Consider the following 6300-nt stretch of genomic DNA (forward strand, 5'->3'; position numbering starts at 1 on the left):
CTAAAAAATACAAAACTAGCTGGGCGTGGTGGCGTATGCCTGTAATCCCAGCTACTTGGGAGGCCGAGACAGGAGAATTGCTTGAAACCGGGAGGCAGAGATTGAGGTGAGTCGAGATCGTGCCACTGCACTCCAGCTTAGGCAACAAGAGCGAAACTCCATCTCAAAAATAAAAAATAAAAAATAAAATAAATAGTCCCTGTCCACTAAAACCAAGCACTCTGAATATAAGCAACGCGAACAAAACAGGAATTTACATAATTTTCAATAGAGAGGGAAATCTGCTGACTTATACTGCAAACAAGCAGCTTGCTTCTAGTACTTAAATCAATGGCATTTCTCCAAGATCACATCTGCCAGGTGTGGTGGCTCATAACCTGTAATCCCAGTGACTCAGGAGACTGAGGCCAGAGAATCACCTGAGGCCAGGGGTTTGAGATCAGCCCAGACAACATAGTGAGACCCTATCTCTAAAAAAAAATCAAACTTTTGGCCAAGCGTGCAGTGGCTCATGCCTGTAATCCCAGCCCTTTGGGAGGCTGAGGTGGGTGGTTCCATTGAGGAGTTCGAGACCAGCCTGCCCAACATGGCAAAACCTTGTCCGTACTGAAAATACAAAAATTAGCTGAGTGTGGTGGTGTGTGCCTGTATTCACAGCTACTTGGGAGGCTGAGGCAGGAGAATTGCTTGAACCCGGGAGGGGGAAGCTTCAGTGAGCCTAGATCGCGCCACTGCACTCCAGCCTGGGCAACAGAGCGAAACTCCATCTCAAAAAAACAAAAAACAAAAGAAAGAAAAAACACCGTAGTCCTAGCTACTCAGGAGGCTGAGGTGAGATTACTTGAACCCAGAAGTTGGAGGTTGCAGTGAGCCATGACTGCAACATTGTACTATAACCTGCACACCCAGAAATTCCTTGAAGGGTAATTTCTTGAGGCTTCAACAAAAACAAATGATTCATTCATTGCAGGCTACTGAGTGCTTATCATGTACCATTGACTGTGCTAAGTAGGGCTATGGGGCCTGCTCTCACAGAATTTAGTTGGGGACATTGCACAATCATAGCTACGATACTTTCTAATGCAGCAATTCTCAACCAGGGGCAATTTTGTCCTCCAGGAGACAAATGGCAATGTCTGAAGACATTTTTGATTGTCACAACTGAGGAAGTGTTATTGGCATCTACTAGGTAGAGACAGATGCTGTTTAATATCCTACAATACACAGGACAACTCCATAATAAAGAATTATATGGCCCAAAATGTCAACTGGGCCAATGTTGAGAAACCCTGTTCTAATTTAACAAGGAGCATAGGGAGGTGCGAAAGGTTAAGTAAAATGCTAGTTCAGGACTTTCTAAATTAGAAAGTCAACCTGTACCATCTAATAAAAATTAAGATAAGGGCCTAAACTGTGGAGAACTCTGTAAGATGGACAAAAGAGTCTAGAATTGATTATTTGCAAATACGAAGTCTGTGAAGAGTAACAAGATGAAAAATGCTTCTTCTTAGAGAACTTTAAATTAAAGATTAGTCTGGTTGTCATAGAGAAGCTGAAGTATAGGTCATGAATGCCAGGTTAGCACAAATAAAGAAAGAAACTGATGGCAACATTTCAAAGGAATAATCACTAGGATTGGGTAAGATATCGCTCAAGAACTCTCAGATTTCAAATCTCAGCATTAAATTTCAAACCAGAGGTTCAGCTTCCAGTGACACTTTGCATTTGCTTAAGTTAAAAGAAAAATCTTTGATTCACAATACTTCACAAAAAACTGAAAAGAGGAAGTCACCTTTTTTTTTTTTCTTGTAGAGACAGGGGTCTCACTATGTTGACCAGGTTAGTCTCCAATTCAGCCTCAAGAAAGTCACTTTTTAAAAGCTAAAAAAAAAATAACTGCAACCAGGAAAAAGGGTGAGAATAAGAGATCATCCGTGAGAATAAAAGATCATCCGTAGGTTGGAAACAAAACATTTTACAGACTCAATAGCTAACCTCCAAAGCAAAAATATACTCACTGAATCTTAACAACATCACCACCTTTGGTTTGCACATCAGGCTGTATTCTACAAAGTACTTTCACTGCTACCATTTTATTTAAACTTCTCTGAGATATCAATTATGCCCACCCAATTGAGGAAGTATTTCTGGAAAAAGCAAGAAACTCCTTTTTTCTTTTTTTTTTTTTTTTTTTTTGAGATAGAGTCTCATTGTTACCCAGGCTGGAGGGCAGTGGTACAATCTCAGCTCACTGCAACCTCCACCTCCTGGGTTCAAGCAATTCTCCTGCCTCAGCATCCCGAGTAGCTGGGATTACAGGTGTGTGCCACTATGCCCAGCTAATTTTTGTATTTTTAGTAGAGATGGACGGTGTTACACCATGTTGGCCAGGCTGGTCTTGAACTCCTGATCTCAAGTGATTTGCTCACCTCAGCCTCCCAAAGTGCCAGGATTACAGGTGTGAGTCACTGTGCCCGGCCCAGAAATTTATTTATGCTGGACCTAGGCAAATCAATCAGCAAACTGCCAACCACAAAATCAAATCCAAACAAATTCAACAAGGCATTAAAAGTCCTTTACCCCGGGCGCAGTGGCTCACACCTGTAATCACAACACTTTGGGAGGCCAAGGCGGGCGGATCACAAGGTCAAGAATTTGAGACCAGCCTGGCCAGCATGGTAAAACCCTGTCTCTACTAAAAAGACAAAAATTGGCAAGGCATGGTGGTGTGCACCTGTAATCCCAGTTACTCGGGAGGCTGAGAGAGGAGAATTGCTTGAACTCGGGAGATGGAGGTTTCAGTGAGCTGAGATAGTGCCACTGCACACCAGCCTGGGCAACAAAGCAAGACTCAGTCTCAAAACAAACAAACAAACAAACAAACAAACAAAAGCCCTTCACAACTTGGCTGACGTCTAACCTTTTTTGCAGTCTGGTCTTCTGCAAAACTCCCAGCCCCAGTATTTCACTGAACAATTCAGGCCCTCTCCTGTCTCCGTATCTTTACTCTTGCTGTTTCCTTTAACTGACCCATCTTATTAGACATCTTTGCCTGGATGTGCTACAAACACCTCAAACTAAAAACATTTAAAATGCATTTTTTTCCCATGTCACTTCCCTAATTTACCTCTCATACTCTTTATCTGAATGGTACTACCCAGTTCCCTAAGCCACAAAGCCAGGCAATCGTGCTACTCTTACTTCTTCATTCCCATAATCAGCCTCCAATTCTATGGATTCTATCTTCTTAATATTGCTCACATATGATCCCTCTCCATTCCCATTTCCACCATCTTAGTTCAGGCCATGTCTACAGCAAGAGCTTCCAAACACTGGTTTACTTCCCCCATAGGCCTGGTCCCCTCCTACTTGACAGAATGAACTTTCTAAAATATAAATCTGATGACATCATTTTCCTGCATAAAACCCTTCAAAACATCTCTATAGCTTTCAGGGTAAAAATCCAAATTCCTTAGCATGACTTACAATGTCCTCCACATATGACTGACCTGACCACATCTCACTTCCTCCACTTCCCCAACCATTACTAGAATTCCAGTGACACGGAACTAGTCGTGGTCTTTCAGCTGTCCAGTTCTCCAGGTCCTTGCACCTGTAGTAGTCTCTGCCTGGAAATCCCTTTTCCAGATTCCCTATGTAGCTAAATAAATATTTCAAGAGTTAGCCTCCCATTTCCTCCTGGAAGCCTGGACAATTGGCTCAGGTATTTCTCCTCTGTGCTCTTGTAGCCCTGTGCTACGCGCTATGAAACTGTAAGCCATCCCTCATTTACTTGTCTATTTCCTCTCCCACTGTAAACTCCAGAAGAACTGTATTCTTTGCTACAAAGGCTGCCTCATTAAAATGTGCCTCATACATGCTAAGGTCTTAATGAATATCTGGTGTGTTTGGGCACGGCGGCTCACGCCTGTAATCCCAGCACTTTGGGAGGCTGAGGTGGGGGATCACCTGAGGTCAGGAGTTCGAGAGCAGCCTGGCCTTCATGGCGAAACCCCATCTCTACTAAAAATACAAATAAATAAATTAATTAAAGTCTGGTAAATGATAAAGGTGCTGATTTACCCACGGATTTTCACTTGAAGAGAGCTCCCACAAAGAGCTTCAACTGACACAGTTCTGACGCTAACCTGTCTCAAATGTTCTCATTCCCCTCTTCGAACACATTCCTATTTATCCTTCAAAATTCATCTTAAAAACTCTGCTTCTTCAGAAGGGCTTTTCCTGAACCCCTTGTTACATACTTTCAGAGCACCCTGTTCTTTCCTAACTCTCATCAACATAATTATTTCTTAAACATCCCTGCAAACAGTGCTAGCTCCATGCGGGCAGGGTCTATATTGTTTTGTTTTAAAGCTGCATTCCCCGCATCTGGGAAAATGCTGGCACAGAATAAACACAATTTGTTACGCTGAATTTAATCCTGTGCGGTCAGCAGAGATCTCCACTTAAATGATGAACAAAAGGAGGCTCAAAGAAGTTAAATAAGGTACCTATGGCCATAGACACTTGGCACTGAGGCCAGACCAAACCTGAGCCGTCTGGTTTCAGGTCCAGAAGTACACACCTTCAATAAAGGTAGCCTAGCTTTTCAAAATAAGAGCTGCAGCCGAGGAGGAAAAGGAGGATATCTGCCCATAAATGCAAGCATTTGCCCGCCTCTCTTTTAAAAACTCCCTAGGCATTTCAAACGGCTCAATTTGGGAAGAGGGGAAAAAAAAGTTCCACGCAGCGATGGCCTTTGACCTGCAGCAGCCTTAGGGGCAACACCGACCGGAAGACCATCCCAAGTTAGAGAGGTTCCGAGCAACAAGGGAAGGAACAAGGGAAGGAACCGGGGCTGGTCATCTAAGGAACCAGGATCATGAGTCTGATTATTTTCCTCAATCGCTATATATCTCGGACTAGCCTCTTCTCTAGGGATCAATTTACCCATCAGTGCAATGGGAGCATCAACAGGGAACAGGGAAGACTCTCCGATCTCGGAGGTTCCTTCCAGTCAGATCACCTGAAGAATCAGGCCTCCGCTGAAAATGGTGGGCGGCACTGCGAAATCGGGCAGAGGGGCCTCCCCCGGGCAACCGGACTCAGCTGCTCACCCCGGCCCCACCTCAAGAGACCGCGCCCAGGAGTCCGGGTCGGCCTGAGGGCCTTAGCCCCGGCCCTCTTGGCAGGGTTCACGACACGCGCGCAGGCCAGAAAGGCCATTAACAACACCAGGGGCCGATGGGCCCCGGAGGAGACCCCAGTCCCTACCAAGCTGCACACCCTCACCTCAGAGTTCTGCCTCACCTCCGGACTGCGATCAGCCGCTCTCTGCTTCCGGCAAGAACCGCCCAGCAATCTCCGCGCGACCCACTTCCGGGCCCTCACTGGGCGCGGCACCCCCACCGGAAATGAGCCGCCGGCTGAAGCGCTAGGCTGGCCCGCGACTGGGCAGGAAGTCTCACCGCCCCGCTCGTGACCCCGCCCCCCTTCGCCACGCCCCGGAGAGAGCGGCCCGGCTTGCACAGAGAGCACTTGGGGAAGATCCCCGCCCTCAAGGCGGGAGAGACGCGGGGAGGGCGGGCTCACAAGCGAGGTCACGCCCTCGGCCGCTTTACCTACCCGGAATCGCCCCCGAGGCCCGGGCGCAGGAAGGGCAGAAGTCCCTGGCTAAGCTCCTCTCTGGAATGAACAGAAGAGTGGCCCGTTCTCTGTCAGTTTGGTCTCAGTGGCAGAGGCCGGTTCCTTTCCGCTGCAGTCCGGAAAGGGTCTTGGAACGACTGGGGTCCAGGATTCTCTGAGGGCAGGAATCCGGTCGGCCGTCAGCTCTTGGTGGGGATCGAGGCCAAGCTCCCCTGTCTCTGGGCGTGCATATCTCGGTTTCCCCGTTTGTGACGTGGGAAGGCAATTAGTCTGGACATTGTTGTGGGAGGACTTGCGGAGACTGGGCGCACGGTGTGGGGGTCAGCGAGGGCGCTGTGGGCAGCCCCAGCCCGCCTGGCAGTCCCGGTACTGGGAAGAAAGAAACCCTCCGCTCTCACCCCACTTCCTGTTTGGTCGGCGTGTTTTGTGACCATAGATGGTCAGGTCTGGGGCCGCGCGAGAGCCTCCGCCCTTGTGGTTTTGGAGCCCTTCCTCCCGGTGCGCAGGGTGTGGTACCCGAGAATAGGATGAGCAAAATTAAAGCAGATCCTGCACCCACCATGCTGAAATCCGGCTTCTGAGGCAGCCTCGCCCTGGGCTGGGCGGGCCCAGGCGGCTGCTACTCGGTTCAAGGGAAGGTTCCGCACGGTGGCT

At 47.7% G+C, this 6300-nt stretch overlaps 1 protein-coding gene across 6 annotated transcripts in view; it reads right to left on the reverse strand.

Moving 5' to 3' along the window:
• The window catches only part of CAP1 (CAP, adenylate cyclase-associated protein 1 (yeast)), a 34342-nt gene extending 28325 nt beyond the window's left edge, over positions 1-6017 (reverse strand). For 2 of the 6 annotated variants that reach the window (XM_011955226.1, XM_011955228.1), the window contains exon 1: positions 5311-6017. The gene's annotated coding sequence lies outside the window, so the exon portion shown is untranslated. Of the gene's footprint in view, positions 1-5292 lie in introns of all 6 variants that reach the window. The other 4 variants (XM_011955225.1, XM_011955227.1, XM_011955229.1 and 1 more) reach the window with 4 other exon arrangements.
• Positions 6018-6300: the final 283 nt, after the last annotated feature.

This window comes from Colobus angolensis, unplaced genomic scaffold (genome assembly GCF_000951035.1).
Source record: "Colobus angolensis palliatus isolate OR3802 unplaced genomic scaffold, Cang.pa_1.0 Scaffold4, whole genome shotgun sequence".
Lineage (NCBI taxonomy): Eukaryota > Metazoa > Chordata > Mammalia > Primates > Cercopithecidae > Colobus > Colobus angolensis.